The sequence below is a fragment of the Paramisgurnus dabryanus genome, chromosome 21 (assembly GCF_030506205.2).
Source record: "Paramisgurnus dabryanus chromosome 21, PD_genome_1.1, whole genome shotgun sequence".
Lineage (NCBI taxonomy): Eukaryota > Metazoa > Chordata > Actinopteri > Cypriniformes > Cobitidae > Paramisgurnus > Paramisgurnus dabryanus.
Genome location: NC_133357.1, coordinates 20,165,347 through 20,191,196, shown reverse-complemented (window position 1 = coordinate 20,191,196; position 25,850 = coordinate 20,165,347). Strand labels below are relative to the sequence as shown.

Sequence of the window (25,850 nt, the reverse complement as noted above, 5' to 3'; positions counted from 1 at the left end):
TTCTCAATGTTCGCGTTCATGTGTAGAGATCCAGGTGATACTTCCAGCAAAGTTTCATGTTGTGTCGCGCCTTCTTAGTGTTGTAAAAAAGTGGTAGTTCGGTAGCAGCGAACAGCAGCTGGAAGAACACATCAGGGATCGAGTAGGCATCACACCCTAACCAAGATATATTTTTTAAAGTAGCGTTTCTTTTCATGACAGTCGAGGTGCGACATGTTGTCTTTCGTAGCCATTTACTGTATCTGTAATAATCATAGACAGTAAAAGATAAGAAATCCGTAAATCGTAGCCAATGCTTGTCAATAGCCTACTGGTACTCGGTAGGTCCTCAAGATGGCGGCATGACGTAAAAGGTCACATGACTGAAATCCATCTATACTTGGGCTTTGGCACGGAAGGCTATAGTGTGAGCGCAATCGCGCCTGAACCTGATTCAAAAGGTGAAGATGTCAATTGCGAGACCACTCACCTTCATCTGCCTCCGTAAAAACCTTTTGATGTGTGCAGCGAGGTTACGTGAATGTCCGAGCTGCACACAAGACTAAACAAGACACAACTAAGCAATATGATGACATGTGCAGTGTTGGGGGTAATGCCTAACAAATAACGTAATAACATTATTTTTCTGAAGTAACAAGTAAAGTAACGCATTACTTTTTAAACGTACACATTGATATTTGAGTTACTTTTTTTAAAAAGTAATGCAAGTTACTTTTTTAGTTTAATTAATCTGATAAAAAAATTATGTACTGAATTAAACTGAACGTAGTCACATTATTCACTCTATGCATACATGCCTGTGTGGGAACAGTTAAAAACTCAGAAACTGAGATGGCAGACCAGAGCTCGACATTTTTGTGATGAAATATGCAATTTCTGAATGCAGAACTTTCCCAGCTAGCAAAAATTGCGCGGGCCGAAATCGGAACGATTAATGCTGGAACACTCGGCCGATCCTCGGCATGAATCTAGGTCCGATTGCTCTGCGAGCGCTCGGTTTTCACGCGCCCCGAGGACACGGCCGAGCACTCAGTTTTAACGCGGCCCGATTGCGGAACCCCGAGTGAGAGGACGTAAGCTCCCCTCCAATCCTGTTCCTTATTTGGGCTTGTTTAATTTATTGATTTTATTGATTGGTTAATACTAAAATTGCTAAGCAACCATTATGCAACATTAACTGAAAATAAAACACACAAGGAAGAACAAGGATTTCACGTTTAATGCATTTTTTATTCACTTGAACACACATTCTTTCTCTCTCGTACACACAAACAGGTTTCCATGTTTTGTGGGGACATTCCATAGACGTAATGCATTTTATACCATACAAACTGTATATTTTATTCCCCTTACCTACCCCATTCCCTAAACCCAACCATCACAGAAACCCTTCTCCTACTTCACATTTACAAGAAACATCATTTTGTTTGATTTATAAGCTTGTTTCCTCATGGGGACACAAGGTCACAAAAATACTGGTATTCCTATCTTTGTGGGGACACAACGTGATAATTACCAGGTGCACACACACACACAATCAGTTCAAATACAAATTTTCCAAAAATCAACATTTTTAAATTTAAAACATTTTAATTCATTGTCTGTCTATTGTCTGGATTCGGCCACCATCCCTGTCATATGCTAGCACCGACCACCTGGTGATGAGGAGCTCTATCTCCTTTTCTGTGTTATCTTTGGTCAGGGCATTCCGGCGGACTGCATCTGAAAAAAAAACAAAGATAGAAGAGGTCAGCATGACCATGTGATGTTACTCATAAAACCACCAAAACTTATTTTGGATGCAGGGCTCTACGCTTACATTTCTTTTTAGTTTAGGAGCACATTCAAAAATTTAGGAGCACATTCTGATCAATGACAAAATCATCTTCCCATTATAAGGAGATATTTGACTATAAAATTTTAACCTTATTAAATTTCAAATTCATAAATTGAGTTAGAATAATAAGAGGCAATCAGGAAGAATAAGTTACCAATCAAATGAAATCAGTAGCAACACAATTCATCTTTGCACTGCAGAGGTGGCATATAACAGAAATGTGGGATTTAGTTATATTTACAGACTGTTTAATGAGGCTCAGAAGTAGCATTAATGCATTTCAATTTATGATAATGTTATGATGTTAATGTTTTAAATAGAGTTTGAGTATAGAAATACAATTATGATCAGTCTTGAAGAAAAAAAAATGACTAACTTTTAAGACTAGTCTTAAAGGTTTATGCAACCAGCCACTGATCGAGTCAGTCGCACTGTAGAGCCCTGGGATGTCACTACAGTGCCGTTTCCAGCACTGACACTCACCCAAAACCACACTTTTCAAAGTGAGCCCTTTGAATGCAGGCGTTCAGTTGACCCCACTTCAATTGATGAGTCTCACCACGAAGAGTTCATAGTTTTTTTCAGGACCCACCCCACGGTGTCTTTAAGAGTCTTGTCTCCGACCATTCCAGGAAAAACAGTCTGAAACAAAAAGACATGTACCTTATTAGTTATTTAAGGAATATAGCATGAGTGAAAATGAGGACTGACTTTTAGGAATGATCTGATTAAACCATAATTTACCTCACCAAATTCTTCTTCTCATCTGGATTATTTAATGTCTCCTACAAACATTGTAGCTCCTCAATAGTTGAAAGTGGGAGCCCAAAATGTGTTGGGTCTGGGGTGAAGTCTGCAACTGCTGCTCTCTAATAAAATCGAGCTGGATGAGGATCTCCTTAGCAATAGGCTTTAAGCTCCTTGTTTCCTGTCTGCCATTACTGGACAAACTGATAAATCCAGGTGTGTCTGATTATTGTTGTTGTGACTACTAAGCTCAGGCACACCTGGATTAATCAGTTTGTCCAATAATGGCAGACAGGAAACAAGGAGCTGGCTGAAGTTCAGGAAGTAGTGCAGCTGGGCATAAAGCCTATTGCTGTAGAACACAAGAAAAAGCAGGCATAGCAGATTACTAGCAAAACATTGTACGTAGATATGTCAGAGTAAACCGAGAGAGATCACTTTGTATAATTCCTACCTGTAGGCACAGCCTCCTGAGAAGACCTGTGTTGTGTGTCATATACTTGTGTGCCATGTAAGGGTGGGGTGTGCTAAAAGAAAAGAAAAATATGTTTTAATCTCATCACATATACCAAATAGGAATAGGCAAAAAAAAGTGAAATTTTTTTTTTTAAATGTGGTCAATTCAATATCAATTCTCATCGTTTTTCTGTATTTATTTTCATTACATTATATCTGAAAAGCATTCCGGTTGAAGGAACTGTCAATGTCCCGATTGGGCCAGTGCTGCATGATCATAAAAGTTTACATTTTGCACGCATTTTTAAGCCTTGTCAATTTAAGCATTCAAGCGAAAGAGAACTTGCATGCGCTATGTGAGAAGAGCACACACTGGAAGCGCTTACAGCTGTGCGACAGCGTGCAAATTACGAAATTAATTCTAGTTCTCTACTTGCAAATTCACAATTTTTTTTAAAAATGCCGGCCTTTGCGAGTAAACAGACGGTTATGAGAAGAAGTAGAAAAGGAATGCATTCATTGCCTATCATAATTTGATCCGTGCATTAGTCTTAAAGTGGTAGTAACCTTCACCTGTCTGTGTTTTTAAATGTTAATCAAACTACAAAAGAGGAAGTCACTCCCTGCTTTTCACTGAATAACGATTTGTAACTTTGTGCAGATTAAATAAAGGTTAATCCTAATTAGTGAAGATATGCAGTGTTATTTTACATTTGATTACTTTTTCAATTTCTGTATCTGAAAAATACTGTTAGACCTACCTGAAATGCACAGATTTCTTCATTTGTATCTTTGTTCTATTGTACTTATATTGCATTGCTTGCATTTAATTTTTATTAACAACTATTAACTTGTCTTTAATCTATGAAATTTATATTAGTAGTTTTAGCTGTAGTATCAAAAATAGAATTGATAATTGTTAATTTTCACTGGTATTTAAAATATTGGGTGTCATAACCTTATTACAAGAATAAATGGGTAAAAACTACAAAAACTATTTCATTCATTTATTACTTTTTTTGTGGTGGGGCCAGTGAAAATGTAATCATTGAATCGAAAATCGCAATCCAATCAATTTGAGATCTAATGTATCTGAATCGATTTGAGACATCTGAAACAATACCCAGCCCTAATACCAAAGTGATTTTTTTCTCTCCATGGGCTATCTCGCCCTTCTTACTTGAAATCCAGTTTGGCCTGATGTCTGACTTCTGCCAGCTGCTGCATGGGTTGGGGTGTCTGTAGGTGTAGCACTCAGGCTGTTGGTAATGGAGATTGGAGACCACGATGGTGGACTAAGCGCTGTGATGTTCGCTGAAAGGGGAGAAGCCCGTGGACCTACAGAATTTCTACCTGTGGGCACAGCCCCCTCACAAGACCTGTTTTGTGTGCCATGTATGGGTGGTGTGCTAAAAGAAAAGTTGTTTTAATTAGGGCTGGGTATTGGCAAGGGCCTCCCGATACGATACGTGTCACGATACATGGGTCATGATAAGATACGTATCACAATACAATCAAAAATGTAAAAAATAGAGCTGAACACCTGCAGCTCTTTGAAAGATGCAGGTGTTTTTAAATTTTCTGCCATTTTCTCACTCCCTCTAACTTCTGAGACATTGGCCGAATGGCCGTATATGGCAGACAACTGGACAGTGACAACTATAGCAGCGGCGAGGAGGTCGTTTGACGCACACAGAGGGATTTGATGTTTTTTTAAAATATCGACAGTAGAAATTGAAATATCGATACACTATCGATACAGCTAACTATCATGGTAGTTAGCTGTATCGATTTTTTTGCACAGCCATAGTTTTAATCTCATCACACATATCAGTCATCAGTCAGATCATCGTCAACAAGCTTACTGTCGTTCTTAATACCTTGCAGCAAATTAGACAACGATTTAACTGCTTTGTGTCTCAGATTAGATTTAAAATAATGCATTTGATCAGCCATTCTTACCTAAGAGCAGTGTTTATTTTAGAACAGCAAAAGCAAGATTACCTGAGGAAAAAAGAAAAAAAGATTAGCATTGTACAAAACCATACATAATGTCTTATTATACTAAACCATTACAATTTCCCTTTTTTAGTCCAAGCCCAACCCAATAACCATTATGACATTACCCAACTACCAGCATAACTGCACAGTGCATAAATTAGGGTCCATCAAGACATGTTTAAGTTTACATACAAATCTATAATTGTGACATTCCATACACTGGTATATATTAATCCGCGAATCACATGCGAGCCGAACCGTGGTTCGGATCAACTGCGATTTGTCACAGCACTACCAGCTAACATTTTGTTCCACTTAATTTTCTTCCAAAGAACACTATGCTTGTAAATATTAATCACGTAAATTGCATTTAATAAAAATTGCGTCCCATTATTTAACATCCCAGCTAGTCAATGCTAGCTTCGTTCGCGCCATAAAAGTTGGAGCCACTTTCATATTATCCAAAATTTGCACTACTTTTCTCAGACATGATAAATAATTTGATGTTGTCCTAATTAATAATTCTTAAATGAATTATGAATTCTTTATGTTTGTTTCATCTGGAAAAAAGTACATGAACATGTCAAAGGAACATGAACGAATCAATAATAACCAACATGTAATCAGCAACAGTTCGAAATAGAGTTAATATATGATGTGACGGGAATTCGATTGAAACTATGCTTAGCGTGAATGTTGATGCTTTTTAAGGAAACTGAACACAAGACTTACCTCAAGTTTAACGTATGGCGTAGGATCGAAAAGGGAATGGATGATTCAGTCAGGCGTTGAGTTTTATCTCACCCGTTGTACAGACGTTACTCCAGTGATGAGCTAAGCGTGCTGACGCTTTCTGCAGTTACCGTTGAAATCGGCTTCATACTGGCAAAAGGGTCGGAGCCGAGCACCCAGTTTAAAACAGCCGCCAACGTACGGGATTCATCTTAAAATGAATTTTTTGTATTTATCAGCTTACCCCGAGGCCATCCAAGATGTATGTGATTTTGTTTCTTCAGTACAACACAAATGTAGAAACTCCAACCGTTTCAGTCTGTATGCATGTGAATAGTAACAAAATCTCAGACAGTAAAAACATGCACAGACAAATCCAAATTAAACCCTGCCGCTCGTGACGACACATTGATATCCTAAGAAACGAAACGATCGGTTTGTGCGAGAAGCCGAACAGTATTTATATAATTTTTTTTTTACCTCTAATACAGTACTATGCGTAGTCAAATGAGCCCGTGCACAGCACCTTCTTCTTTAGAGTTTTAATGGCGGGTTGCGAAGCAACTTCATAGGTGCATACCGCCACCTACGGTTTCGGGTGTCCCTGTATAGCCCTAATGCCGTGCATCCGATACAGTAGATGGCAGTATGCAACTATGACGTTGCTTCGCAACCCGCCATTAAAACTCAAAAGAAGAAGAAGGCGCCGTATTAGAGGTATAAATTATATAATACAGTTCGGTTTCTCACAGAAACCGATCGTTTCGTGTCTTAGGACATCAACGAGCAGCAGGGTTTAATTTGGATTTGTCTGACCATGTTTTGTTTTTTACTGTCTTTTGTTATGGACAGACTAAAACGGTTGGAGTTAAAAATCTACATTTGTGTTAAAGAAAGTCGCCTACATTGAATGGCATCCATTAAAACCATCCTTGATTTAACATAAGCCGAGTCATTTCCAAAAGTGGTCCAGATCATATAGCCAGAGCTGGGTTACCAGTTACGGTGAACATGAATCGGCCCAGTGCTTACAGCCAGAACAAAAATGAATGTGCCAGAGCGAGCTGCGGGGCACAATCGGCTCGGTTAACACACGCCGATGCCGAGTCTGAGCCGCAGCTGCCGCAGGGCAGCCGAGCTCGGGCCGATTATACATGCTAGCTGGGTTTCAGTCATAAAAACACCTGCAAAGCATTAAAGTGATCAAGCCTCAGCCAAGAAAAAGTAACGCTAAAGTAAAAAGCAACGTAAGCATTACTTTCCATGAAAAGTAACTAAGTAATGCATTTAGTTACTTTTTTGGGGAGTAACTTAATATTGTAATCAGAGGCGTCATGCCCATTGAAACTGAGGGGGCACGTGCCCCCTCGGATTTTTGAGCCAAACGGATTTTGCAAGCAACCTCACAAATAAAAAAAACGTCCATTAATCTTTTAATCTGTTTAAAATGCCCAAATTATCAATTTTCTGCTGCATCCGTGTCACTTTTCAGAGTTTTGATAGTGTTTTGATTGTGTACATTACTTTATTCTGGCGGCAGTCGGCGCAGCCGCAGACGTCAGCGTCTGAGCGCGCTCACGAGCTTAGCTGTTGCTGCTCGACCTTATTAGCAGGGGCGGCGTTTGCGTATGGCAGTTGCCATACCCTAGCATTCAGACAAAACACCAGAAATCAACAGGCTATAATGATGCTCATTAAAGATAATTTAAAATATTTTCAGTAGAACATATCTAAACATTGGTACATCACTAATAAGTATCATTTACACGTGTGTTCGACTTCATGCTATGACACTGGAACCGACAAGCGCATGACATCAACGTGCCGCGACAGCGGTTTGAAATCAAACTCTTCCGATGATTCCTCGAGTCACCCTCGCGGTACTTTGACGTCAACAGCCTGTCGTTCTTACAGTGCAGCTTGAAGTCGAACACAATCTATAGTGGGGGTCGCGCTGCAGGAGGTCTCATGATGACCGCTGCTTTTATAATCTTTATTTTTGCAAGCAAAATCCTTTTTGTTTTAACATTTAAACAGACTCATGGTTCTCCCCCACACTCGCGCTTTGCATATTGCATACATTATTCCAGAAGTAAAATGATTTGCTCTGTGGATAAATAAATATGTTCTCTTCCACTGGGGATTGTAACGCAGCCGAAGTGAATTGTATTAATTTTTTGCGCGCATTTTTGAATATGGCAACTTGTGGAATAAAAACTGCACGACGACAAAAGGTAAGACTTGTTTTTGCATTTAGCTCTGTTTTACTAAGAATTTTATTTAGTGTTGGATAACTATGTGTGCTCTATCACATCATTTAAAAGTCTTTATTGTGTGTTTATAAGTGATTTTGGCGGTTGTCGTGACAAGATTTGTGAAGGGATGTCACAGTATGTTTTGTTTTGATATTATCTTGTTTTAGTTTATCTGTTGCTGGAGTTGTGCTTAGTTAAGAATTATTTGAAAAGCATTTTAAATAATCATGATTTCTTTGTTCTATTGTTGTTGTTGTTTCATTTGTATTGCTTCCGTATTGTTGTCAGTAGTGTACATCCGTGCAGTCAGGTTGGTGGAATATGTACACATATGTGGTTTTATAGATTAGTTATTTGAGAATGGCCTTCTTGTACGAAGAATTTTTGCCATACCATAGCCTAGGTTTTCGTGAAACGCCGCCACTGATTAGTAGAGATTTCTAGATTCATCTTCTTGGCACAACGCCAAAGTTCGCCAGAGTTCACGGGGGCGCGGAATCACACATGTTCACATATAAGGTAAAATTTAATGCAAAGATCCGTTCCTCTAATAATTGTATCTAAAAATATTTTTTTAAATCATTATTGAACATTAAAATCAATCACGTGGCTATAGCTTATGGCATTTTCGTTGTTTATATACTTTATGGATGTAAATTACATTAATTTCATAGGATAATGCAGTTGTTGTGCAAAATGCATTAATGACAGAATTAAACAAGTCATTAAACAAAACGTAAATAGAACACATGCCGTTTCAGATGTAAATATGATGCCAATATGTCATTAATCCGATTGAATAGTATTTGAAATGAAAGTTAGTCAACACTTTTATTTTGGAGGTTTTTGCACTATGGCAGGGGCGTTTAGAATGTTAGAAATGTAAGTGCCATGGAAAAGATTGAAAGCTCTATAATATAATTCGTTTGATGTATGTGTATGCGCAAATTTCTGTGAGCTTTGCACACTGTGCCCCCTTAAAAAAAATTGGTGCATGACGCCCCTGATTGTAATGGATGGATAGTTTATGGTTATTTTCAGCCCAGCCTTGAGTCAAAGAAGGAAGAAACCAACCCGTTGGGTTGTTGATTCAACTTGTTGGATCAAATATAATCATTTTCTAGGTTAATTTAACCCAAATGTTAGGTTTGTTTCTTTTTGACACACCTGGGTTAAGATTAACCCAGCATTTTTTTTAACGTGAGCTCTTAAACTTTAGATAAGCAAAATAAAAAGTGTTTCATTAATCTGCCAGTTAAAGAAATATATAGATCATCATTTATCTCTAAATTTAAAGGGACTATTTACAAAAAATATCCCAACATTTACTCACTATTCAACACAAATAAAGATATTTTGATAAATGATGTTATGCACAGAATTTGGTAAAACAAATACTACAAAAGTCAGTGGGTACAGTCAACTGTGTGCTTATACTGTACCATAATTTATCAAAATACCTTCTTTTTTATCAACAGAATAAAGAAAGGGAGTGAAGATTGAGAATGGGTGAATTATCCCTTTATAGGTCTGAAAAGAACAATGCTATTAATTTAACATTATTAAAAAGTATGCAAACTGTTTTGTTGGTTTTTCTATATTTTCATCAGTGGCGGCAGGTCACTTATTTTTCGAATGTGCCCGATGCAAAGCTCATCACACCATGTACGTATGTAGTCCGTCATGTGTGTGGTTCGTCATTTTGAAATATGTGTTTGGCGCATATGTTTGGCGCGTCATCTCGGGTTTATGATAAAAGAGATGCTTGTGTTTGCAGATACTCGCATAATCTCATGCGTAATCAGAGTTTATAGTGTTAAGTGATTGTCTTGCTAGTTTTTTGTGAATGTGAGCGTCTCTTTTATTATAACGGTTTGGATGCATGTGCAGCAGGCACTTATTTTGACAAGACACGTTATGCACATGGTTCACATGATGCAACAAACACATATTTTTAATTTGCGCCCCTCAGAAGAGCAGTCACCAGTCACCACTGATTGTCATTTGTTAAAAAGCAGCTCATTTAGTTTTCCAAAACTTGAGTCCTTATATTAATTTCTTATTCAGTAAACGTTCAGCAAATGAAATTAATGATATCTTTGAACAACACATTGAGAAATGATCCAAGGAACAATGTCACACACTTTCTTTTCCTCAAGCTAAACATTTTTTCTAGCTCTTTGAATCCTTAAATTGCAGTCCATTTAACAATTATATAGTTATTATTCACAAAATCAGGTCCATAATTATCACCATTTGTAATGCTCACAATTATTCCAGCCCGATGTATACATATAACATTTTTCACACCCACCCAGACACTCAAATCAGAGATCCCACACTATTGTTCTCTTCTAGATGTGCTGTTCTGTGTGGCAAGCTTAGATTGAGAAAACACTGTCTGTGCGAGTGTGTGTTTTTTGCACATTTGTGTTGCAGATTGGCATTTTGACCTTCACGGCTGTCCGTCAAGCTCTGCGTCAGTGTAATTGCCTGTCTGTTCGATCTCTCTCTCTCCCTACACGTCTCTCCAACAGGTCAGGCAGATGGGCAGAGGCCGACCTGCCCACACGAGTGACGTGCGGTAGATCTGTACGTGACTGTCTGGGTTCGGGAGGGTTTGTGATTCTCCATGTGTGCCTGTATCAATGTGACATACACACTAACAATCGGGAGGATGAGAAGCTTTTAAATGCTTTTCTTTCTGTTGCTTATATCTGTCCATCGGTTAATTTACACTCCAAATAGTCCCTTCTCCTAATCACTGTTTAGTGTACCTCTCCAAAACAGAAGCCACTCAATTTTATGATAAGGGACCAACGAGACGTAAAAGACGTTTAGGGGTTTAGTTACTTTTCCAGGAATATCAAGGGATCTGTACAACACACAGTTAACCAAAGAGGGCTGTAATACCTGGAGAAAGCTATTCATTGATATGTCCTTTCATCACAATGGCAGCTGTCGATTCCGTTTGCAAGTGACAGCCTTGAAAGTTCCAAAGCTGGATATTGTCGTCTTAGGCCACGTGCACATTTTTTTTCAGCCAATCACCTGAGGCACAAGAAAATCAATATCTGCAATCATGCAGGCAAGGGAAGTATGTATGGATGCAGTTAGATTTATTAAATGTAAACAAGAAAGCAGGTAATTTGGAGATTGTCATTCATGTTTTTATACGAGAAGTGAAAGTGTGACAAGTTTGTCAAGGATGAAACACATACTCAAAATGTGACCTCTGCATTTTACCCATACACTGAGTAGTGAACAAGTCGTGAACAGTGTTGGGAGTAACGCATTACAAAATATAATATATTACAGTAATATATTAGTTTTTGCTGTAACGCAGTAATATAACGCATTACTAATAAAATTTTGGTAATATTTTACTCGTTACAGTCTTAGTAACGAGCGCGTTACAACAATGCATTTCAAAAATAGACGACCATTTTGACCAATGCGCGCGACCAGCATCCACACAGGAAAAAGCTGCGGGTAAAATAGTAATGGCTGCGTCCCAAACAGCATACTTCCATACTATATAGTAGGCGAAAAGCACTACTTATCGTACTCTTTGCCTACTATATAGTATGGAAGTAGGCGGTTTGGGACGCAGCGTATGTCTGTTTCCAGGTGCTGTATGCAGCATGTTCATTTTTACTTTAATTTTGTATTTGCCGAATCTGGGAAGTCCGCGGCTGTATAAGCATTGACTAAAGTGGTCGCAATCAGGTCCGGTAGCGCGGCACACGCAAAATTCTTCGACTGAGAGCACTAAGTAAAAGCAACAGAAAGTTTCTATCGGTCTCCTGTGCTGCTTGAACCTCAGAAGTAAAGAGACTTTTAGAAATCTTGCCAGTAAAATCCATTTCACCACACCAGCAATGACAAGGTAAGCTAACGTTGCTATGGTTACAGTCCATATACATAATAGATTGCTAGGTTATTCCTATGCTATCTACAGTTTTATTACAAACAGCAACCTAAACTACAACATAACAATAATGTAGACTTAAACATGGTTATTTAAATAGTACATTTAAACATCACTGGTTAAAGTTTTTACCAGCCTTTGTATGGGAGCCTATATTCATTGTTTGGCAAAAAGCAGTGTTCCTCTGTTTGTCTGTGTTTTATTAAGCAATTTGTTAGTCTACATGTAATCCTTATATTGTACTGAAATGAGCTGTATTCCTTGAGGCCTGATCCTCCAATAGCACTTTTTGATAAGTTGTGTCAACCCAGTGCATGCCAGGTTTGTGCTGTGATTCTGAATTTAAAGTGAATTAAAGAATAGAAATGAAAAGAGGTTGCGTGTCTTGCCATGTTATTAGTCTATAGGTTGCATTATAGTGGGCTCTAGCTTTATTGTGTTTGGTATGTGTACCATCATTTACCAGACTTTTACCAGATCATTTGTCTATGTTTATGATTCTGACAGTCATTTTTACTGTATTTTGCCATAAGTCTTCACTGTGCCTATTCAAAGCTTGATGGCCAACACATAACTTCTAGATTTATAAGCATCAATAAACTACATTTTAACATTTTAAAATGCCTAGTCATACTTCTGTTATTTTGATGAAAGTAACTCAAAAGTAGTGTAACTCATTACAGTTCAGAGTCAGTAATATTGTAATGTAACTAATTACTTTCAAATGACAGTAATTTGTAATATATAATGTATTACACTTTGGAAGTAACTTGCCCAACACTGGTCGTGAACACATACACAAAGCAGCTATTTCTTTAGCGCCCGGGGAAGAATTGGGGTTAAGGTGCCTTGCTCAAGGTCATCACATTCACAACCTGCCTGCTGTGAGATTTGAACCGGCAATTCTCAGATTATTAAACTTCTATCTTTGAGATTATCCCCATGTTTGGATACTTAAAAAAAAATAAAGACTTTTCTATTTTCTCATGCTGTTGATGTTTGATTGGCCTGAATTTTTGGAAACTTGGCAAACTATGTATACACAAGAAGATTGTCAGAGTACAAATGATTTCCTATGGTAACTAAAAATTGTGGGTCAGTGATGACAAACAAGGGAGAAGAGGAACACAGAAACAATAAGGTGAAACTGAAGACCAGGATGGTGCAAAAAAAGTAATTTTACGGATGTCTGTATTTTGTTACAGCATTTCTCATATTATACACTGAAATTCTGTTATTTTGCAGATATTTTCTGTAATTTAATGTTTTACCATTAAAATAACAGATCAAAAATCGTAATGTTACGTTTTTAACAGACAATTAAATGTATTTGTTTTTACAATTATTTTGTGTAGAAAGACGGGCTTCAAATTTTACAGATAAGTAAAATATAAGTAATTTAAATTAAAGTAATTTAACCCTCTGGGGTCTAAGGGGTTTTTAGGGCCCTGGAGAAGTTTTGACCTGCACTGACATTTGTGCTTTTTTCAGTTGCTACTTAAAAACATACTAATGGCAAAAGTCTCATAACACTGTGTTCAGCACAAACTGGGCTACAATATTATATAATCAATGTCACAGGTAGGGGTGGACCCAGATGTTAATAAGGTCACGCCCCTTTCTCCACCTCGAAGAGGTTCCCAAAGCCACCCCAATGACCAGACACACAAGGTAAGCATAATATTAAAATGTACTTTATTTAATTTACTTAAAATAGTCAATAGGGGAGGGGAGAGGGGGGACTTAAAATAACGGCCTCTTCAGGCTCTCGTTCTTCGCAGGCTGGGTTTCCACACAATTCCTTCTCGTGTCGCTCATCCTCTCTCTTTCTTCACAGGCAGCGGCTGGGACACAAGACACAGTTAGTTCAACTTGGCTTTCTCACCTCTTCGCTGCATACAGCCTACGGTAAGTATGAGGTTTGTTTTGTTCGTTTTCTCTGGCTTTCACTTTCTCTCTTTCTCTCTCCACAGACAGCAGCTGGGACACAAGACACAGTTAGTTCAACTTGGCTTTCTCACCTCTTCGCTGCATACAGCCTACAGTAAGTATGAGGTTTCCTCTGCTCGTTTTCTCTGGCGTTCACTTTCTCTCTTTCTCTCTCCACAGACAACAGCTGGGTGCGCTGCCCTCCTGTTCGAAATAGATAACAGACCTGGGGTTATTTAGTTGAATCAGGTAAGCTCGGCGGACTTACGGTACTGGATTTCTCTCAATGGGTCAGATGGGACATGGGGTTTCCCAGGCAACGTCGGGGGCGAACCCTCTCGACGGGCGCGTTAATCACAGAGGGGTGTACACGTCGCACCGTCACACCAAGGCCGAGCGCTGCCCTCTCACGTCACCATAAGGCGATCTTCCACCGGACAGGGGCGCCCCTTTGTAGAGACCTCGGGACGGGCGGGATTCCCTACACCACGTTCTCTGCACAGTAAGTATTTCGTAGGTCAAGATATCCACAATGACATCCACACTCACAACGTACAGTATAATAATGTTCCACCAGGGCCGACAGCCTCTTCGTTCTCCCAGACAAAATGTATGAAGGCGGGGGTTTGTCTGACAAGACACACACAGCAATACACAGCAGAATACACAGCACCACGCTAAAGTGAAAGTTCCCACAGCACAAAGACTCACCCACTACAATCGTGTGCACACAAAGGACGCCCGTCTTCACCCACTTTGCCCGAGTCCGATTGGCGATGGATCTCGCGGCCTCAGTGGTGGTCTCGTCACTGTGGCTGGCTTCAAACCAAAATCTCCTCGGCTCACCCACCACGCTTCCTTAGGGGTAGGGCCACTCTCCTTTCCCCGGAGGTATTTGCTAGAAGACAGGTTAGTAAATAGTGTCTGTACAACAATATGATTACTCACTCGATACTTTAAAGTGTTTGTCTCTCTCCTTTTTCTCTAATCCCCTCAACCAGCAACGTCGATACTGCAACAGTATGTCTCTTCCAAATGCTTCCACAATTTCTTCACAGGTCGTACTCACACAACTCCGTGTCTTCTCCTCTTAACGTATCTTCATTTGCATAGTTTACGTTCGTCTTTCAGCCCTTAAGGTTTACACTTACTTCCAATGTATAACTTTGACTTGAGAGAGAGAGAGTCCGACCGCCACCAGTAGCGTGTCGAGTGAACCCACACAATAACAACAGTCACAACGCCCAACAGTCACAACAAGCTCATCCGCTCCAAAAGCACTTTTCGGGGTGCTCCTTTAAAGATCCACAGCTGTCTTTCTTTCGCCTCCTGTGGCTCCGTCTTCTTTCCGCGCGCTTCCTAGCGCAGCCCGGATCAACAGAGCCTTCGGCTCTTCAAAAGGTGCGTGTCTTTCTCTGCCTTTGGCAAAGGAGCTTTCCCCGTGTCGAACGCTTCTCGTGTCTGACGTGCCTCTCGTTCATGTTTCTGCAGAGCCTTTTATGTGGTTCATCCTTCCATGGCCTCCAATCACCATCCGCTTCTTAAATATTTAACACCTGTGGCTCGTAAGCCCTGGTTGCGTTGCCCTGGAAACCAGGAAGTGAGCGAGTGCGTCGTCGAATATGGCCTGGGCGGAAACCATCTTCGAGCGGAACCGAGTTTCGCCAATTTCGGTTCCGCTCTATAAAAGTCACCCTATGACATCAACATGTATGTACATGTTTGTATTTTTAAGAGAAAAATAGTACGTGTACTTACCTTGTACATATATGGTAAATAAGTTGTACTTACCGACAAATGTGTGGTACTTACTTTTAGGTATCTACATGGTAATTAATTGGTATCATTACTGTACTTACCAGTGGTACATACTTGGTAGTTATTATGTAAATCTAGATAAGTACTGGGTAATAACAGATACATACTTATAGTGTAGGTATACTGTAACTAACGGGAACATTACTGTACTTACAAATAAATGTACAATATAAGTATTTAGTATTTACAGGCAAGTTAGGGTAAATGACAGATATTTATAGTGTACATATATGATAACTAATATCAAACACTTCTGTACTTAAAAATTGTATATACACAATAAGTGTGTACTAGTGAATGTACCCAGTAGTTAATGCGTATTATAGTCAATGGTTGGGTTTGCCTCAGAGTGACATGTATATGATGCTATATCTAAGGTGGTAGGTCCTATGTAATAACTGTGTAAAAAGCAACACTTTATTTTACAGTCCTGTTTCCATGCAGTTACCATGGATGTACTAGTGAATGTACCCAGTAGTTAATGCGTATGATAGTCAACGGTTGGGTTTGCCGGACAGTGACATGTATATGATGCTATATCTTAGGTGGTAGGTCCTATGTAATAACTGTTTAAAAAGCAACACTTTATTTTACAGTCCTGTATCCATGCAGGTACCATGGATGTACTAGTGAATGTACCCAGTAGTTAATGCGTATTATAGTCAATAGTTGGGTTTGCCTCACAGTGACATGTACAGTATATGATGCTATATCTAAGGTGGTAGGTCCTATGTAATAACTGTTTAAAAAGCAACACTTTATTTTACAGTCCTGTATCCATGCAGGTACCATGGATGTACTAGTGAATGTACCCAGTAGTTAATGCGTATTATAGTCAATAGTTGGGTTTGCCTCACAGTGACATGTATATGATGCTATATCTAAGGTGGTAGGTCCTATGTAATAACTGTTTAAAAAGCAGCACTTTATTTTACAGTCCTGTTTCCATGCAGTTACCATGGATGTACTAGTGAACGTACCCAGTAGTTAATGCGTATTATAGTCAATAGTTGGGTTTGCCTCACAGTGACATGTATATGATGCTATATCTTAGGTGGTAGGTCCTATGTAATAACTGTGTAAAAAGCAACACTTTATTTTACAGTCCTGTTTCCATGAAGTAACCATGGACATACTACTGAATGTAACCAGTAGTTAATGCATACGGTTATTTAATGCTTGGTTAAAAGGACAAATATACTGAGTACCAAAATGGCATATCAGTAATGTTTGTTCTTAGTTATAATATACGTATGGTATAAGTATGGTATAAGTATAACTTACCACACACTTATTTGTAAGTACAGTAGTGTTTCTTGTTAGTTACAGTATACATACACCATATGTGCTGGTAATTAGCTTACACTGGCCTACAGGTACAGGGGTGACCCCGAATAGTCGAAGATTCGATGCATCGATAGGAGAAGCTTGATTCGACTACCAATCTCACAGTCGAATCGTCGCAGATGTGTTATGAAATGAGGATCATTCAATTTTGGCCGTATATGGGTGCACACATTATCTGATTTCACATATAACAGCTTTCTCACAATATATTAATATACAGCATATTATGATAATGCTGCAAATAATATGTGAAGTAGCAGCTTTCAATAAATATTTTTAAAATGCGTTAATAAATCCAACAACCCCTGTGACCGGGCTACACGTCCATAAGAGGTTTATATGTTAATAAACCATTGCCTCTTTGTTTCTACATTTAAAAGACAAAGCTGGCAAATTATATTATGCCTTTCGTTCTTTTAATAATTTCTATATTTTATTTTATTTATAAATCACTTTGGGTTATCTGATTTAACTATTTGGCTTGTGTTTTGTTTCCGTGCACTTGAGGCATTTTGCATATTTGTTCTGCACTTTGTAACTTCTGACCTTATTTTATTTAAAAAAAAATATTTATTATAAACGTAAATTCTGATCTAATTTACATTTTGGATTGCTTTTCGTTGTATCGATGTTGCGCTATTGCGTGCTGGCCATGCTTGCGTATGTAATTTAGCCGAACGGGCTAGGTGCTCTGTCATATTTAGGAGTTCATCAAACTAAACATTAAAAAACGGATGTTTTTCGACGAGTATAAGTTTTTAAAATGTATTTAAAAATAGTGGTTATCTTGTCAAAACAGGTAAGCCGTTTTTTTTTATTTCGGTGATGAAACGGAAACTATCTGCACCGAACCTATTTCTGCCTGACACGAATGTCTTTCTTGTGATTTAATATTATGGTCAGTCGGTGTTCACTTTCAAATGATAGCAAAGAGATTCCTAAAATAAATAATATCATCCGGTCTTTCTGTATCTAAAGTTAATACAGATGATGATCAAAGTCAAAGCAAGCAAGCAGGTATTTCTGTGCTAAATAATAATGCGTAGTGTCTATAAAATCATTAATTTCAGTGTTTTTCTTGTTATAAATTAAAGTTTAATGAATTGTATATAAAGATTAGTTTTTATCATTTACAGTAACAATCACAAAATATTTGTCAATTCTCATTTGTCGTTTTTTTTTTGGTCATGACTGCTTGGACGCGCTATCTCCAAATTAAATAAAAACACTTAATTGTAGCCGGAGTTTGCAAGGCAGGATCACCTTTGTTATTTTTTTAGGTTTAGCTATCAAAATGTATTTTTGTGTGATGTTCTGTAGATCGTGGCTTTAAAATATTATGAGGAATAATTAAACAAATGTTGCTTTACATTTGACCTTAAAAAAAATATATAAATGTATCGTCAGTTTTGTCTTCGTTTATTACTTGAAAGACAGTTTTGGTCACTTTATCAGAAAGTTCTTTATGTGTGCTGCTTGTGAAAGAAAATAAAAGTTACCAATTTGTACCTGGTCTGACCCCCTCCCAACCCATGCACACAAACATAGATGATTCGACTATCGGTCGACTATGGAAAGATTCGACAATTCTGATTCGAATATGTAAATCCTTAGTCGAGGACACCCCTAGGTACCACACACTTATCATGTATATACAATTTGTAAGTACAGTAGTGTTTCTGGTTAGTTACAGTATACATACACTATGTATGTATCTGTTATTACCCAGTACTTATCTAAAGTTACATAATAACTACCAAGTATGTACCACTAGTAAGTACAGTAATGATACCAATGAATTACCATGTAGATACATAAAAGTAAGTTCCACACATTTGCGGGTAAGTACAACTTATTTACCATATATGTACAAGGTAAGTACACGTACTGTAAAATAAAGTGCTACCAAAATGTTTATGCGTGGTTTTTAAAAAAGCAAATTTTTAAGTCACCTCTAAGTCCACAAAACTCATTCTAAACATGTTTTCCCAAGACTTTTCAAAACAGAATCTAGTTGTCTAGAGTTTTTTCTTCAAAATGATGTGAAAATAATTCTGCCTACTTATTCACATAAAACAATATATTGATCTACAATTTCCAAGACACTTTTGCCTGGGAAAGGCTTTATGCGAAGAGACATGAAAGCTCCTGAATAATCTGTGATTGACAGCGTAGGAAACAAAAGACTTGCATAATGAGCCACATAATGAGCCTTGAACGTAACTTTCTCTGTAGTAAATCCATGGTAAGGTTTATTTGGGAATTTATAACAAACAATTCAAAAGAATGTAAACACACACACACACACACACCAAATGATCCATGTTAGATGCATTGTAAACACGAACAATACAATGAACTCCTTTAAAATAACTGTACTGAAAACTTGTAAAATGTTAATTTAACTTAAAGGGACAATAAGTAGTGTTGAAATTTTATTTTGCATTCAAATGAATAGTGCTCTCTAGTGCCTCGCTTTTCCAAATGCGTGCAAATAAAATGAGTTAACGAACTTAGCTAACTAAAAAAAGTTTTACCTCCTAACAGAGTAATTTCAATACCACAGCCTCATTTTAACACACACTGCAAATATTTGCAAGCTTTTGGTGGTTGTGATGAGGTTTATGGCGTTCAATTTGCCAGATAAGCAAAAAGGAGCAAATTTACTTTAGTTAAACATTAAATCAACAAGACCGGTTGAGGAGGCTTTCCAGTTCCCAGCATGTTTTGTATGAGCCTGCATTACGAGAGCATTTTTTTTTAAATAAGTGATATTTTATGTGGTTTTCAGTAAAAAATAAAGACTTGATAGTGTTAAACATTTATTTATGTTGGAGATTTAGAAGAGTTTGCTATTTTTCATTTTGTGACATTGTTCAGAAGTGTAGTGCCTTAGGCTGTAGGTTGGATATGTGTTGCTTTATCATGTAAACAATAACTGTGTGAAAGTCAGCGCTGAGCTCTGTCTTTTTACACTTACACTGGTTTTAAGTTTTCATGAGTCACATGATCTCTTTCTGGGATTGGTGAACAAAAACTAAATGGTAAAAAGTAGTTTTAAGTACAGTATAAAAAAATATATGTAAAGCAGTAATTATGGTTAACAGTGGTAAAATGGTAAAGTTTTTTTTTTTTTTTAAGTTAATTTCTTTAAAAGGGCAAAACAGCTTCATAAGCTAACTGATAAAATCTCTGTAATGTACTTTAGTTTTTATATGATATTTCTCAGTTATTGAACATAAAAAAATATAAATTTTAAAGTAAATTTCTGTAAAAACTGCAGAACAGCTTCATAAACCAACTGATAAAAGTCGTACATTTACAGGGATTTACCATACAAAGATACACATCTGTATAAATTGCAGCTGGGTTGCCGGTAATTTACAGTAGATTTAAATTTATGTTAATTACTGGCAAAATTTGGTTCAAAGTTGAATGAACATTTAACATTTACAAGTCTTTATCTTTACAGAGTAAAACTAAAAAAACAGCATCAAGCAAAACATTCTGGGAAACAAAATCTGAAGCAAAAAACAGAAAAAGGTTTATGATGATTTCTGGTTCCCAGAATGCTTTGCATGAGACTGTTATAGTATAGTTTTATTCTGTAAAGATAAAGACTTGTTAATATTTAAAATGTATTTAACTTTGAACAAAATCTTGCCAGTAAATAACATAAATTTAAATCTACGGTAAATTACCGGCAACCCAGCTGCAATAACATTGTAATTTCTACGGATTTTTTTTACAGTGTATTATTGTTATGCTTTTTTACATTCATGATTTGTTTTTAGGGTTTAAGGGATATTAATCAAACGGTAATATTCAATACTTTAATTAATTTTGACAGTAACATCATCTCTGTATTTTTACAGTTTATTGCACATAATTTTGAAAAATAATTTTTTCCCCGTAATTTGACAGAATTCGTCTGACAACTCTGCTGCCAGACTTTTACCCATTTATTTATAGATTTTTTTGACAGTGCAGGGCAGAGCTGGTGGCAATAGGAACCAAGGAGAAGCTAGGGATTTATGCATGGTAAACTTGGCCAGGGCAGACTTGGCTCTGGAGAGGCAACCATGTTGTGAACTGGCTCTAAAGATAAAGCTGCCACAAACACACTATTAATGTGGAACACTCAAGCTTCCACAATCAGCTTGACTCCGTGGCCCACGCCGCCTGATACCTACAGTACTCCCCCCCCCCCCCAAAAAAAAAAATGTTTTTAGGGTTGACATGCTCATCTGCCACTCCTACAGTGAATGACAGAGAATCTGCGAGACACATGGCATAGTCCATGAACTGAGCTAACGACCCCTCGAGGACCATAATGGGTTATATGATCTTTCAGAGGCTGGATCAGTCCATAACAGAAAAAGTCCATTAAGGCAAAATCTGGGAGATCTGTTATATTAGCAGTGTCCAAAAATATCTAAATGTGGTCCTCGAGGTAGCAAGTTCCTGGCTGAGACAAACAAGAGCAACTGCTAGAACCATTTGCGTTGAGGCATTTTGTAACATGGTGGATTGTAACAGGCAGGCAAGGGAAGCGGATCTAGATGCAGTTAGATTTATTAAAAGTAAACAAGAAACCAGGTAATCCAGGACATAGGCAGATGAACATAACAGGAGACAGGAGCCGCAAGGTACATCCAAAGAGTAGACATAACATACATTCATTTAATGACTCATAGAGGGCAACTGAAACCCAAGGGCAATTTACTGTACACAGGAGGAGAGTAGCATAGACGGCACACTTAAAACAGGGGAGAGATAGACAGGGATCATAACACACATGCATGCACACAGTCCTAAACATTTGACTAGCAGCTACAGAGAGCAGTGACATCAAAAATTGGTGCCATGGCTCCAGCATTTCCGCTATTCTGGATTTTCATTGAATCAGCTACCTTTGAAAGCCATATCCTCCTGAACTGAACATTTCTATTAGCCGCAAAAACAAATGCTCAGTGTAGCATGATGCTTTATATACAGTATGATGGAGATAATTAGCAATTGCTTTTCAGTCAATCTCGCTCGTGTCCTCCATTAGCGCGTCCCAGTGATTGTTTCTCGTTTTAGTTTCAGGGACCTGACATAGACAATTTTCAAAAGCTTAAAGCATTGCTGTGTGGTACAAGTGGGACACATTATTTGCTGTGCGTTGTAAATGTAAAATGTGAGGTGTGTGTGTCAAACAGGATCAGTGGTAAATGAGGCTCAGGGCTGCCAGTTGCATTGTTGGTGATGTGGGACTCATTAGTGTGGAGTCAGTCCTCTTTGTTTATGAAAAGGCCACCCATCGGCAGACTGGCTGTTTTGTTTGTCTTGTTTATGATTAGTTTAAAAGGCACGAGTGTGTGTTGGTGTGTCCACGTGTGTCTCTGGATGAGTTTGCGTAGGTGTGTTTGTAATTAGCTGAAACGGAACGAAAGCAACATCGCCTGGCGTCTGCATGACCCGTCTGACCATGGCCATAGAGATGATATCATTTGAAAATGAGCCAAACACGATACAGTCTCTGCCTGTTGTACTTCTGGGAGTGATTATACTTTGGTCATAAGGGAAAATGTGGATCTGGTCCTGAATCAGATTTGAAAGGAATAGTTCACCCTAATATGCAAATTCTCCTATAATTTACTGTACTAACCCTCATGCCATCTCAGATGTATATGACTTGTTTTCTTCAGATGAACACAATTTTTTATATCAAAATCAGTAATGTAATCCATATGTTCGACTTATTTAGCAAGCGTGTGTCGTTTATTATTGTCAATGAAGATCAGTAAGTATAAATGTAGTGTCACTGCAAATCTCATTGATTCTTGTCATAGACTGTAAAAAAAGATGGACGACGCCCGTTCGCTCTCTTCCATTGGTGAAAAGTGAAGCCACCAGGGTCCAGCTACGGCGCTCATAGATATGTATAATAAAGGCTAGATGTCGCACACGTGCTGCTGGCCAATTAAGTGGAAAGTCAGCATTTGGCGGCCATCTTACCACAGGGCGCTCGCTCACTCGTAGCATTGTGTTTAATGGAGCATGTCCTTTTAAATGACCATAACTTGCTCAATTTTCTACCGATTTTCAAACGGTTTGGTTTGTTATAAACGTCAGAGATGTACATATGAAACTGCATACTTATGAATAATGTTCAAGATGTAAAAGCATCCAGAATTATAGCCACGTTAATGACAATTGTAAGAAACCAAACCATTTGAAATTGAGCAAGTTATGGTCATTTAAATGTACATTCACCATTAAATACAATGCTACGAGTGAGCGAGCTGTCTGAGGTAAGATGGCCGCTGTAACACATCTAGCCTTTATTATACATATCTATGACGGTGTTGACATTTTGGGTCTTGAAACTGCGCAGTAGCATTCAATACTAAATTCACTCAATACTTAAAACAACATTGTGTAATTTTTAATGGCTCTGATTCTGATCTCTTACAAAAGTTATTTACAAAAATTGAATTTTCTCCGCTTTTAGCTGAAGATTTGAGAGGTGATAAGAGAACAAATAAAGGTTGGATGAAACTTTTTTGTTGTTGTCTGAAAGCGGATGGTGTGTTCTTTCAATGGATATTTTATGTTTATTTAAAGAGGATAATTTTTCTGTAAGGCATTAAACTAAAACTGGGTGGCAACTTAAAAAAAAACGCTGATGGGGAAAGAGTTAAGCATGCTTCCAAGCATATTTGATCATCACTTCAACAGTTGCACAATATAAATGTTAATGTATAAATTAGATGAATGTTGATTTATAAAATAAACACCACAGTCTTAAATCATATTTTCATTGTGTCTTTGCTGCATCTGTGTTGGTTGGGAACTGCGCTCTTGCAACAGCCACACTTGATTCTGAGGAACTACTTTGTTTGGTGGAAGAGTAATATTTGTACTAATATAATTAACTAACTTATTGTGTTTTATTTTATGAAATCCTGCTAACGTTATGCATATCAAGTAACCGTTTTATAAAAGCAATAAACCCCGCAAAGCAGTGTGGTTACAGTGCATTTTATAACAGCTAAGGGGGTTTTAGGCACTCCGCTGTCGTGCCTAACAACGCCCCTTAGCTGTTATAAAATGCAATGGTAACCCACTGCTTCTTGGGGCTTATTGCTTTAGTAAATGACAGAAACCAGCTTCAGAAAAAAAGATATTTGAAGTGTAATTAAATTGTTTAGTTATTCTCAAGTCTCATTGAATAACATGGTGGAGGTTGGGTTTATGACCTATTCTAGGATCAGTCACTGGGGGTTATTGAGACATTTTGGCTTCTTGTATGTCTTGTGACGAAATATGCAAATTAATTAAAGACATGCAAGAACCAATAATATTAGTCTTAGCACTCTACCACCAAATTCGAACATACCGCACTGATATCTATGTGAAATATGCAATATAATAACCAATAGAAAGCTTTAAATATTACTTGTCTTCTTTTACAAACGTATTGAATCACTTCAGAAGACATTTATTAACCCATTGGAGTCATTTGAATTACTTTAATGATGGAGGTTTGTGCTTTTTGGAGCTTTGCCATAAAATTATTTGTTTGTGATCAACTGAAAAAGGAAGTCATGTACATCTGGGGGTTAGTAAATTATAAGATCATTTCATCTGTGGATTAAATATTTGTTTTGGTAGTTCTCTGATGTCTGTAACTGCACACATTGTACAATGTGTAAATAAAAGATATGGTTCAAAGTTCATTTCTGTTGCTAACTAAGTCAATTTAAAAGTGATTCAGCTCAGTTAATTTGTTTTTGTAGTCATGCAAATATGTCCTAAAGTACTCAGGGCTGTAGTTGTTTAGTCAATATTGTACAAATCGTCTCCCCAGACATCATAAAGTGGTCTGAAACTTCAAATGAGGATAAAATCGATACTAACTGCAACATGTAATTATGAATGCCTAATATACTGTAATTGTTCGTCTCTCTAAGTATCTATAAATCTGCAGTTGGGTTTAAATGGAATTGACCACACTATCCTCCTCAAATGGTTGTCTGAGCTACAGCTACATTGTGTGTTTCCAACCAAATACAACGTACAGTATACACACCTTCTGTTTTCATATCTATCTCGTTGTCTTATTCTTTTATGATGCTCTTTAAACATAATAAGCTTTGATCACTCGGTGGCTTGTGTGTGCACAACAGGCTTTCCCACAGGATGTAACACTTGTCATTGTTCTGCTGATCAATCTAGGGCATGAAGCATATATAGACATGTGCAGTGTCCAATGACAACACGACAGATTGCCCTAGGACAAATTCATGATAGACAGGTGTCAGGAATTATGAGCTGAGGGAACAGATGATAAGAATTTGGGGGTGGTCAATTTTAAAGGGTAACTCAATAAGAATAAAATACTAGTATGGCAAAGTGACCAAAATGATGTCTGGAAAGAAGATTTGTACAATATTTGCCTTTAATGCCCTGTCATCTTAGATTAAGCCATCAATATGATGTATATGAAAATTGACTTAACCTTTTAAGATTTTAATTGGATGAAATTATTTGGCTAAAAAGCTAAACCGGACATATCAGTACATATGTGTTTTATTTGAATGTACAAGAAATCCTTATAAAACTCACATGTAATAAAACATACTAATGCTATCTCCTGGCAATATGTACGCATGTTACGAGGTGGCCGGTCTGTATTAATTTGTAAAACCACATGTGTAAATTTTTATATGATTTGCTTTTATGATTTATGATAATCGTGTGTTTCAAAATCATACAAATTACTGAACTCATGGTAATATTTTGTAAT

At 37.6% G+C, this 25,850-nt stretch overlaps 1 long non-coding RNA gene across 7 annotated transcripts; it reads right to left on the bottom strand.

Moving 5' to 3' along the window:
* Window positions 1–899: 899 nt before the first annotated feature.
* LOC135753581 (uncharacterized) lies at window positions 900–6,317 on the bottom strand. Of its 7 annotated transcripts, XR_012335641.1 has the most exons (9): window positions 6,254–6,317; window positions 6,018–6,092; window positions 5,774–5,923; window positions 5,003–5,044; window positions 4,221–4,449; window positions 3,039–3,111; window positions 2,582–2,936; window positions 2,321–2,479; window positions 900–1,722 (listed from the first exon to the last, which is right to left on the bottom strand). It is a non-coding gene; the product is annotated as an uncharacterized lncRNA (long non-coding RNA). The 7 variants fall into 7 exon arrangements; XR_012335639.1 differs by having other exon boundaries at window positions 5,774–6,092; window positions 6,254–6,274; XR_010543924.2 differs by lacking the exon at window positions 6,254–6,317 and having other exon boundaries at window positions 6,018–6,247.
* Window positions 6,318–25,850: the final 19,533 nt, after the last annotated feature.